We start from the raw sequence: 12,309 nt of genomic DNA, 5'->3' as shown, positions 1-12,309 counted from the left end.
TTGCCCTTGGTTTGTTAATTCACTCAGCTGTTTTGTGCACATTTATCAGACATGTAAGAGCCAGGCCAGCGTTTCTCATCCTTATCAAGGATGATACTTTGAGCTCTAAAGAAGTGTACGTGGGCAAAAGGCTTGAGATTTGTACATTGTATTAGCTGTTTCTAAAGCGTTAAAATCAGTGGTGCTTTATAGCCCTGTTGTGAACAGGGAAATATAGACTTTTAACTGATGGAGACATTTACCTGCAATGAAATGAGTTATGAAACCATTAGCACGTTTCTTTATCACAGGACACTGTTGGGAAATTCATTAACAGTTAACCCCCGGTTAAGTGGCAGGTCAGGCAGACAAACCGAAGATTCAATGTAAAGGTCTGTTACCTCTTGCAACAACCTTAGGTATGACTGCTCAGCTGGAGTGCTAGCATAAATCAGCAAGGTCTTGTCAACGTGCTTCCCCTGCTGTGATGTGGGAAAGACAGCATACTGTGGTCTCAGGAGATACAAGACTGGTCAGCAGTTGCTCCGATGAATACTACCAAAGCACATGACTATTCTGTGTGAATAAGTAAAAACTCCCTGTGCATCCACATTAAAATAACTAAGCAATCAGCAGTAAAATATGACTATGGCACGTAGGGAAAATAGTGGTTGTATTTCAAGTGTTCATGGAAAGGATGTAGATTTACGATAATTCCTTACAGAAAGGCTGAATAAAAAAAGAGGCCAAATGTTTACAAGTAAATTATGTTGCTTGGGAAAAGTATTAGCAACTCATTAAAATACCAGAGAAAAAGTAGTCTGCTTTGCATCTTACCAGATCATGTCTAAAAGCATGCAGAGTTTGTGTTGCATTGAATCACTTGTGTTTTGGAGATGAAGGAAAGGCCTAAAAAGATACAGCTCTAAAATAAAGAAGAAAGCTCAGCACCTTCCTAACAAATGGCTGCAAATGTTCAGCTTTTACCAAATCCTTTAATTCCACAAGCTAGGCTACTAAATGCTGGCAATCAGTGCTTTGATTCCAGTTAGATCTAGCAGTTGGCACGCAGATAAAACTCCTGCTTTACTTGGAGAGTGTTTGTGCAGAAACAGCAAAGTCATTTAAAAGTTTTCCCATTTGCCAGTCGCTTTCTTCTCTGAACATCTTCTTAGGATGAGTGGACCTTGTATGGTGGTGTTGCTGGGCAAGGAATTGCTTTTCCTTGTTAAATGTACTAGAACGGATTCTACAGGTGGCCCAATTGCCTCTATGTGGCAAAGTACCTGATAAATTCCTAAGTATTTTGCCTAAATAAAGGCAGGAGAAAGGGGCTCGTAATGAGAGTTCCACCATTCAGGCAAAAACTCAATCCCTAGGTCGCTTGTATCCACACTGTCACTTGAAGGGTTAAATGTTAAGTCCCTCAGTGGCATCCAGAACTGTTTCAGAAAGACCAGGTTCCACCGCAGCCCAGCAGGGACCTGACTTTGAATTGCTGCTGATCAAATTGAGGCAATCTGTGATCCTTTCCTGCTTCTGCTGGGAAGTTCACAAGGCATGTCATGAAAGGTTATCAGTGTAACTGAACCAGGAGCCGCTGCAGGATGAAACCAGTCAATTTCAAGTAGAAGGACAAAAGGTCAGAGAACTGCAAACCCAATACCGCCACCAGCATCTTGAGTTACGAGGTTACGGTACAGGGGAAAGAGGGGGATGAGGCGTAGCCTAGTAAACACTCAGGCAACTCTCAAAAATAGAAAGTGACATGAATCCCAATGGCAGAAATATGAAGCTACTGTACAGTACATGTTCACCTGCCATTATCACTTACATACGCTGAGAGGGAGATCAACTGGCTCCAAACTCCTCTCTGAAGCTGAGAGATATTTTTAAACAAATCTAACGCATCGAATTCAAATTAGCAGTAGTAGAGACTCTGGAACTTGCGAGAGTATTTTGGAAAAGCTTCATTTTGGATAACCGTACTTTGTGGTCACTTGGGCTATATCAGTGTTGATCCAGCAGTATACATTCAAGTACAACTTAGTATGGAAATTAAAGCTTTCCATCTGATCCTATTTTTGGTTAAACTACTGCATATTTCCCTTTCATCTGCAGTATGCCAGAAACCAACTCTTCAAGCAACTGCTTTCAGTCCCCATTCTGTGCTTTTAAGAAAACCTTTGAAGTGTAGTTCATTCCTAGTGAAAACCCCTCGGTATCTTTGATTCTTGTTTCTCTCATCTAGTACTGCATCAGCAACAATGTGCTGGAGACTGTTGTTTGCTATGGTCGTAGATTGTAGGTGTGAGATTTATACTGCTATTACAAGTTGTCTTGAAAACAAATAATGCAGGCGTAAATAGTAACACAGCAAGAACATAGGCTAGAAAGTCTCAGTTTACATTTGACAAGAAAAGAGAAGTCAAATGAAGAAGCTTGGCTGAAGGTATTATTAACTGTTAACTTGTGCAAGCCAGAACCTGAGTTGCATCCAGCTATGGTTCTGAGTAAGCGCAGTGTGCTGGGTTAGTTGGAGTGCCAGGACCTCTTCAGTGCATGTCAACATTGAAACAAGCTGTAAAAAAACAGGCTCTATTTTACAAATAGCTCCAAGGCTTTCAAAACTTAGGAAATCTCCTGAAATCTCTAATCAGACACAACTTTGTTGAAATCTCTGCTTGCAGAGTGAAAAGGTCAGTCTCTGTATTTAAGTTTTACTCTCTTACGCACACTGGACTTGCAAAATCTAGTGAAAAACGTTGAATCCAATAGTTCAAACAAATGTGTTTGTTGGACAGGACGATTTTTGGAACAAAATGTAATTGCCAAACATAGCCAGTGTAGTCACAGTGGAATAAATACAGTGGAGGGGTGAGGATCTCATTCAAAGACTCCCGTACAGAACAGCATTTCTATACTTGCTCTTTCTGTCCATGCCTCAATCTTACATGTTTCCAGTTGCAAGCTTTTGGAACTGTTGTGATCAGAAACTTTAATGGTGGTTTTTTTTTTCTCATATATTTATTTTTTTTTCATATAAATAGCCATATATGAAATATGTTCTTATGTATTTGCATTAAGGCAGTTAGCCTGGAGACACAGTTGAGAAGGGTATTACAGTTAGTGCTGGTTACAGTAAGTACAGCTTTGAGCAGATAAGTAGAACCGCAGAATTGCTCAGGTTGGAGAAGACCTTACGGATCGCCGAGTCCAACCGCAACCCAACCGTACTATCCCAACTCTAACAATAAAGATGTTGGTGTTGGTTAGAAGCTGGAGTTGGAAAGATGAGTTGAACGCCAGCAGTGGGAAACTGTACCTTAAGACTCCACATAACAAAGGCTGCATTGAGTACTTGTTTGTGAAGAATAGGGGACGAGATCACAGCAGGGTGGTTTTTCTGGAGTCTGAAAAAAATGGGCACAATTTAACAGTAAGATGAGCAATCAGTACAGAACCTGGTAAAAGCTCATCTATAGTTACCTCAATATTTATGTCTCTGCTGCAATCATGCCAAACTTTTCCACACTGCTTATCAATTTCCTCAGTCAACAGAGACAAAACATATGTTTAGAACATGTACTGATTCATTTTGGCCTTTTTTTTATTTTTTATTTTTATTTTTTTATCATTATTGAATAACTGCCTGACTGTGTTAATAGTAACTAACTACAAATGATTACTTATGGTTGCTGTCATATGTCCTACCAGGTTTCTCAAGGTTCACTGAGAAATTAAACATCAAACAAACAGCAAAAAAGATTGCAATAGCTAAATGCAACAAACTAAACAATGATTTATGGGGATTCACAGAATAATGCTATTACCTCTGAGGGGTGTTTCTGCTAACCTTTGCTCCCTTTGTTCTATGATTAACCCAAATTATGCATAATCTGGGAAAGGAGCCAGTTTTGGGGGGTTATAAATTCCATTCAATTCATGTAAATGGACCAAGTGGATCAAAAGCTTATTTGTCTTGAACAGCACAGGCACATCACGGATGTTTTGCAGTCCCAACGTGGTGGTTTGAGAAAATCTGATTCAGGGAGAGGAAGAACAAAGAGCAGTGTCACTCATTGTAGGCCATTTTTGCACACAGAATCACAGAATCACAGAATTGTAGGGGTTGGAAAGGACCTCCAGAGATCATCGAGTCCAACCCCCCTGACAAAGCAGGTTCCCTACACCAGGTAGGGAACACCAGGTTTTTGTACTTGTTCCTAACTGTGTACTAACTATATGCTTGAAAAAAACAAGCAGATTTCCATATAAATTTAGGGAATCCAAGTAATATATAGTGATTATTGCACATCCTTATTGTTGGTTTTCCTTATACCGAGAGTGTTTGCACTGTACAAATAAAGAAGCAACCTACTTAGAGCTTAGAAAATACCCTCTGTATCTTCTGTATCTTTCAGCCACTCATCCTTCCTGGTCACAGAGAGACACACAGTATTAATTCTATACTTCTATAACTCTATATTTGTATGGCCACTAATTCTATAAACCTACTAGAATGTTATACCATTTCCTATGAATGCCTATGAAAGTTTCTGTGATGGTTTTCTCCTCTCTTTAAAGAAGTTTATGAAGAGCTTTCAGTGGACAGCAGACACAAGTTGGCCTGCAAACTCATGTGACTCTTTGGGTGGTTGTGGTAATTTGTCGGTTGGGTGAGCAGTGCCTGCAGGGGGAGAGGATGTGATCCTTTGGAACAGTGCTGGGAGGTGGTAATGCGTTTTGATACGAAAGGCACCCCCCGCAGCCTCTGCATGGATTTGGCAAGAGGTGTGTGGGGTTGAGGAAGTAAGGCTTAGCCTAGTGCTCCAGCCACATTCAACAATTTAGAGGAAGATTTTTCCTCTGCCAAACTGCCAACAGGTCTGTGCAATATCAGTTCTAAGTTTAACAGATGAAGCAATTCATTTTGGAACACTTTTTCAACCAAAAGTCTGTTTCAAACATGTAAGTTCTAGATGTATTCCTTGAAAGTGTGTGGGGACAGACATTGTCACTTTGGCCGTGGCCATGAAACAGAACGATGTCTTCTGAAGGATGTTTTCTGAAGTGACATCACTGAAAAGCATGGAATATTCCCAGAAAGTAGAAGACAAATGAATATTTGAATGCGTTACTCACTTTTTAAAACAGCTGCTGAGTACTATAGATCTTAATTCACTTTTTGATTATTGATGCTTGGCAAAGAATGAACCAAGTGGATTTTACAAAATGCTTATACTTAATACAAGTCATACAAACCAACTAACTTTACTCTAAAGCCTTCTCCAGCAAAAGAACATGACAATATATCTGCTATTTGCCTTTTTGCTTCTCTGTTAATTAAAGAAAACTACTAAGAATTGATGCAGAAAGCGATCATCTTTCAGTGCCATTGTGAATTCTCCTCTGTCTTCTCACCTTTTGAAATATGACCTGTTATGGTTATGGTGAAGGTGAAATTCTGTTGTGTGCAGGTTGAGGACTCTGAGGACTGCTTGCTAGAGCTGTGTTGCCCAAAAGCTTTGTGGATGTCTCGATGGCAGATCAGGAAAGCATGTGGTGCACTGCTTAATAGCCAGTGACACCTCTTTCTCTCTTTAGAGTGCCAACATAATGTTGAGAAGCTGTATTCCACTGGTCTCGTGGAGCTCTGGTGGTAGGAAACAGAAGAGCCCACGAGAAAAGCAGAGGTGATGCTTAAGCGGTAGAGGCTGAGAATGTGTGGAGGGCAAGAGGTGACAAGAGTGAGGCTTTCGCTCTCTGTTTAGAGAAAATACACTCGAGTACCCAGCGAACAAGCTACCGTACTCCTCTCTCAATTGATGCTGCCAGCAGAGGGGGAGCTGTGGTGGGTGAGTAGGGCCTTCTGAAAACAGAAGTCTGAGAAGATGTGGGATGCAAAGGAGAATTCCTTTTTCGAGACATATGGTAAACATGATTTCTCAGACGTGCTAGAAATTGCTTGCATTAACTAGAAATTAATACCAGGAATGAAGTGGGACAGCATGATGCTTGTTTACAAGTCAAGTTGCCAACTGTTTGGGCCAGCTTGTTTAATTTGTGTTGATTCTTGCCTTTTATGGTACATTAGTTCAAGACAGTATAAGCGTGCTGGCGGAAACTGTTGGGTTGTGCGTCTGTACTTCAGGCTATTTATGCACTTGAGGGTAAAAGCACTCTGTAAATTCACACTTTGTGTTTCCTGGAGTCATTTAAATGCATGAGACTGTGGATACCGGCACATGAATAAAGACACTGACCCAAGACTGCTGTAGCTTTGCTGAAGCTGATAGTGCCTCTCTACTTTACACCAGCTGGAGATATGATCCATGCTGGCAAATTTGTTACAGCTGATGAGCAAAAACAGAAGCCTGGTTTATTCTCTCATGTGGAAAAGACTGTGTGGCTCTGATGTTTTCATGTGTGTTTAAGGATGGACACACCTACTTTTTGTCTCTTTTCTCTGCTGGTTGCTCCAAGCCATTGAAATGCTCAAATGCCTGAGGAAATATGCTTCCATGCCCTTTAAAAAAGAGCAGCACGTGGAAGCAAGGAATCCAAGCAGGATAGGTGTTAAGACATTTTCTCTTCAACATTTATAAGCGAGGTAGATAGTCTTTCTTAATCTGAAAACCTCCTTTCTTTCCAACTGATCCTCATACACGTTGCAAAGACCAGTTTGGCCTCCTGTCCTTATTTGCTGTCCTCCTGCTTGGGATTTATTATGCTCTGGCTATACACAGGCATTTTCGCATGAAATAAAGGATAGGACATACAGTTACTTGAAATGTATTGCAGTGGCTCCGTATCCCTTCCACAGAGGGTTTCAAGTGTTCATGCGCTACTTAAATATTGCAACAGTTGTTACACACTGAGCTCTTAGGTATCTTAAAATGCATTGTTCTGTGCCAGCCATTGTATATTCATTTCCAACTGCTGCTGAAGCCACATGTACTCTTGCTAGAGACACCGTCTGCTTCTTTTTCTAATTTTCTTTTCAGTGGCATTTTTGGGTTTTGTCTGCAACAGCACTCTTCATCAGCTGAATCTCAGGGCTGCCTAAATCCTGGTACAGTGGTTTGCAGTTACAACCTTGCCAGAGCAGTGGGTGCCTCTGCTGGGCATCTGTACGGTGCTGGTATCTAACTCACCACCATCCAGCACCAGATAAAGAGTCTGCTCACTTGTGGAGCATCCTGGAGCCACCGTTTGGCGCAGAAGAACTGATTTCACTTGACTGAGTTTCTACCAAATGTGTGCGAGTGTATAGAGTTTATAAACTCTGTGCTATCTGCAGCAGGACAGTTTATGCTTAATCTGCTGTAACATCTGTAAAAATGAAGTTTCCCTTTTTCTCCCCTCTATCACTTCCAAAAATTTGACAGTCTGGAACCTGCAGGGTGAATCTGTACTGTATCAGCTCTGCATGGCTTGTGGCCATGCTGTTTTTGATCTGGTAGTAGCCAGCCTAAATCTGTCTCATCAAATCCTGGCCTCAGGTTGTGCTTTGTGATCAGGAGCACGGTATGGAAAACTGGGTTTCCTGTCTGTCTAGCTGAAGGCAGAATGCGAACACCAGTGCTGTTCAGAGTACCTAATTTTAGGACAGTCAGAAACATGGCCAAGGAAAAGAAATAAAGGGGACCCTCGATGGTGTGGAGTCATCTGTTGCCACTGCTTTTTTAAAAATATGTATTTGTGTGTAATTGTTTTGATGGGCATTCTAAAAAGCAAGAATGGCCCCAGGTACACGCGAATATTTCCTTTGTGCCTTTATGAGCCCCCTTGGAAGAGGCTGATGTTTTGTTTCTCTGAGGGCTAGAAGTCACCATGTAAGCAGTTGAGGTACTGGAGAAAAGGGTGTCAGTTATCTCGCTTGCAGGCGGAATGCTTCACAAGCTGCCTGAAGAGCCACTGACTGCTAGTGGCATCACTGCGCTGTTTGGAGGCTCTGGCAGAGTGCGGTGACCAAAATCTTGTGCAAGACTGTAGAGCTCTCTGGATATAATGTTAGCAACTGCTATGGTGATTCATTGTGCAGCTAGAGTGGCAAAGCTGATCCTCTCCATTCCCCTTGCAGAGTTACTGAGAAAGAGTTGGATTGTGCAAACAACAGATCTTGAGTACTGGGGTCCTGAGATGCTGAACCTAAAAGTACAACCAGAAGCTTTCCATGGCCAGAGATCATTAGTTCCAATATTTGTTGTAGAATTCAAGGATACTTGCAGGAATTAACCAACAAAAAAGTTTTCCAGAATACTGCATTTTCCTACTCCCTCTGTTCTTACTGAAGAGCTGAATTAAGCGTATGCCAAAAAGTCTACTGAAAAGGAGAGAACAGTGAAAGACAAATATTGAATTTGAGTACTTCTTAAAAAAGAACTCGGCTCTGGTTGTGTCTCATCTCAAATTCTGTCTTTCAGAGTGGATTAATCAAAAGTAGAACAAGGCAGACTGATTCCAGAGCAGGCTTTCACGCTGCAAGTTATTCAGCAGGAGCTACTGCAGTGCATGGCTACTCTTTCCTGGGCAGAATTAACTTTGGAGTACAGACAAGCCTTTTCATTAGCCATGAGTGAATTGCAAAAGCATTTAATAAAGGCAGTGAGTTAAAAAAATCTATAATGGCATTCTTAGTTCATAAACATTTCTGAGCTGGCAATGAAGAACTATTTTCCAAGCAATAGGGAACCTTGCCAATTCTCTTGTGACAGTGTTTTCCCAAGTATTTAAACAAGCACCGTTGAAATGCCTGATCTGAAGATCATTAAAGAATCAACGGTTTGGGGAGTGCTTGAAACTTAAATAATACTCATAGCATTACAAGTGTAATTTATTCCTGAGCAGCTTACTGAGTCAAACAAATGTTCATGGCTTCCATAAGGGGATTACAAAAGAACTGCCAAAGACCTAAGCCTGCATATCCTCATTTGCCTGGACTGTGGTCATCACTAACTTCACTGCTGCAGGTTCTTCCTTTGGTGTGTGTTAGTGCAGGTCTTTAAAGCTAAAGGAAAATGGACTTATCTGTGCATTTTGTATCAGGTTTCAAATCGGTACCCAGTTTGTCATTGACGTTTCAATGGGAATTGCACTTCCTTATTCAAAGGATGAATTTCGGCAGCTTCTCCTTTAATTAATCCTTTCAACTTAAATCATCAGCAGTACTGTTCGGCTCTGCGTGCAAGATTTCTGGGCAACTACTCAAAACTTACTAAGCAATAATCTTTTTTGATTAATCATTCACTGCAAACAGGTTACATAAATGGACTGATAACAGAGTCATGGGACTCTTTTTTTCCACTAGCATTTTAAAAATGACTTCAAAAAGTTTTTGAAAGCTTAGCAGTGCAAAATTAATGTTTCTGCTGCTGTGAGAAGCAAACACTTTTTTTTTTTTTTTTTTTTTTTTTTCCTGCTTTAAAATGGTGAAGTTAGATCTCCCTGAGTCACTGGTGCGTCTCTTACCCTTTAAGACAGATCATAGCTTGGTAAAGGCTTGGGTACTGAAGGAATGATGTGTGGCACTGCTATGTACGCTGCTGGCTAGCAGAGACTGCTGCTGTTTGTTCTCATGTTGTTCTCATGTTGTGTTCTTCCTCCTTCTTGTTTTAGTTTCCTGTTTGCTTCTTGCCTGAGTCAATCTGGCCAGCCCACGTCACCCCTTCTCCCTGCGAGTGATCTGCTCGTCAGGCCTCCGGTTTGCTTGCCACATACCTTTGTGCTTGAGCGGCCTGCTGCAAGCTTTGTTCAGCAGTCTGGAACTGTGTTTGTTCTGTGAGAAGACGTTGCATGTGAAGCAGTATTCATTTAGAGGAGGTAAAAAATAGAGTGATGGAAAATGCAGGTGTTCCACACTGTAAAAACAAACACTGTATTCGGGCAAGCCATTGAGTTACTTATTGTGTAAGTATAAAGCACTTTTAATTCAACTGAGGCTAGTCTGGCAAAACAGGAAAGAGAAAGTAGCCTTTCTTGAAGTAATTTACCATTCAGCAAGCATATGAGGGTTGTTACCTGACATGCCAGAAGTTCTGCTTTGACTTCCAGACCGCCAGCAATTCACTTGGGGATCTGGTTGAAACAAGGCAACAAGAGGACAGTCTGTGAAGAGACCCACAGAAAGGGAAAGGGGAGCTAGTTGCACCCATTTCCCTCCAGGCACTTTTTGGGGGATGGAAGAAGGGAAACAAGCAGAGAGGTGATTTTTTTTTTTTCCTTCTAGATATTTTTTTTTCCTTGTCCTTGATGCCCGTGGAAACACCTTTTTCCATAACAGCAGTAAGCTTAGGTATTCTTAAATGCTTCGTCTGCAGTTAGTAGCCTCTGTCTAAGCTCCACGTTCTCTTCATAAAATGTTCTATTTTGTTCTATTTCTCAAAAGTGCATAAAACAGTGATTCCATTGCACACTGAATGCATTTTCTGAACATAACTTATTGCCTCACACTTACTGCCTCACAAATGTTTTGCAATGCATATGTGTACGTGTTTCTGTATGTTTGTGTGTACATAAAGAGATACGTATCTCTACACGCCCCTACGATTTCATACACATACTATTTACACATCTGTGTCAGAATAAACTTTTTTACACCTGACCTAGCCAACATTGGAAGTCAATTTTTCACTGCAACCTCACCACCTGTAGCAGTGGCCTCATTTGGCTGTGAGTTAAGAAAGAGGCATCAAATGCTGCAGTCATTTTTGCATAGATGCCTAAGCTGAAAGTGAATCTGGTCCTGTCTCATACACACCTGTAGGACTCATCTGTACTATAATGCTGATTTTTGAAGGTAAATGTGCAAAGTGTATTCCGTTCGTAGAGCGTAATTTCTTTATGGTTTGCTTCATGTTATTTAGTGCAATCAGTCTATACCTTTACTGCACATAGTAAGGCTTATTTAGTTGACAAAACCACATTCAAGTAGGGACGAAAATGAAGCAACAGTAAATAAATAAATTGAACGAACCGTACTCCGTGACTTGCAGTCCTGTACTATTGGGGATTATGCCTCACGAAGTGATTAACCTTTACAAACCAAAATAAAGATTGTTATTGCTGCCTTAGCAGGTGGGAGTAGAGATGTGAAGATGCTAAGTCACTCGCTGATCTGTGTAATGAGTCCACAGCTAATCTGGATCCAGGATATTTGTCCAGGCTTTCTGCATTGTCAGTCATATAAGACTTAGCAACGTTTAGTGAGCAACAGAGACAAACTTTTGTGTTCTTCCCCCTACGCTTCCCTTTCTTCTTTTTTTTTCTTCATTCCAAATTGTTGTTGATATATGTTATGTTATGTCGATATATGATATGTTAATATCAGAGCAGAGGTTATCCTGATATATGAGAATGGCAGTGAGCAGAGGTGTGAGACTGGAGGTTGTTTTTCCTGGTACAGATTGGTCTTCAGTTGTGTAGCTCAGTGAAGGCTTTAAAAACTTTTTTAAAAAAAACTTTTGAAGTGCAGTATCTAGGATCTTCATTTAGACCCAGATGTGTTTTCTTATGAAATATCAACCTGAAAGGTCCTTCCAAGTAGACTTCTCTCATGACTGAAGCCTGCAGTAATAACGTGACAAAGTCCAGCCATGCTGTGGGTAACTGGCAAATGCAAAAATACGGTTTATCTTTTCTCATTCTGGATCTGATGCCTTTTCTGCTGACCCATAGGGACCAATGTTTCAAGTGGGAAAACATAAATCTTTATAGGTAGGATAGATAGAGAAATTCTGTCACAACATTTGGCTTTGCTGTCCTTTGCATAAGTCTTCCACCAGAGCTTGGTCGGCAACAACACGGGCCAGGTTCAGACTGCAGAGGGACAATAATAAAACTCTTGCTCAAGTCATCACCTGGAAGATTAAATGAACCTTTGTGCTGCTATGAGAAATGTGCTTGCTTGCAAGCATTAGTCAGTTCTGAATTGTTACATTAAACGGAAGAAAAACCAAAGTAGATCAAAATGCTTGCATACAATATGCTTATACAATACAATACAATCGTACAATACTTAACCATGTGGTGTAATGAATATAATTCCACGGAAATCCCAGTCCTGTGGGACTTTGCTAGTGCATGACCGAGCACAGCTTCTTTAAGTCTCTGCTTCTCCAGCTCTTAGCTTAGAGTAACTGCAACACTTAGTATTCAGAGGATGCCTAAACATCCTGTTCCTCATTCTGCAAGAGACATTTGAACAGCTTTGTTTTTTTGTAGAAATACTTTTATGAAGAGTGTTTTCGAATTCTGCATTTAGGCTCTAGTTTTTGCACATTGGTGCTGAAAGTGGTGGTTTTTAGATGACGGTGTACCATTTTACTG

The sequence above is a fragment of the Tetrao urogallus genome (genome assembly GCF_951394365.1).
Source record: "Tetrao urogallus genome assembly, chromosome: 4".
Lineage (NCBI taxonomy): Eukaryota > Metazoa > Chordata > Aves > Galliformes > Phasianidae > Tetrao > Tetrao urogallus.
The sequence above is the reverse complement of the archived record's forward strand: the minus strand, read 5'-3'. Positions refer to the sequence as shown.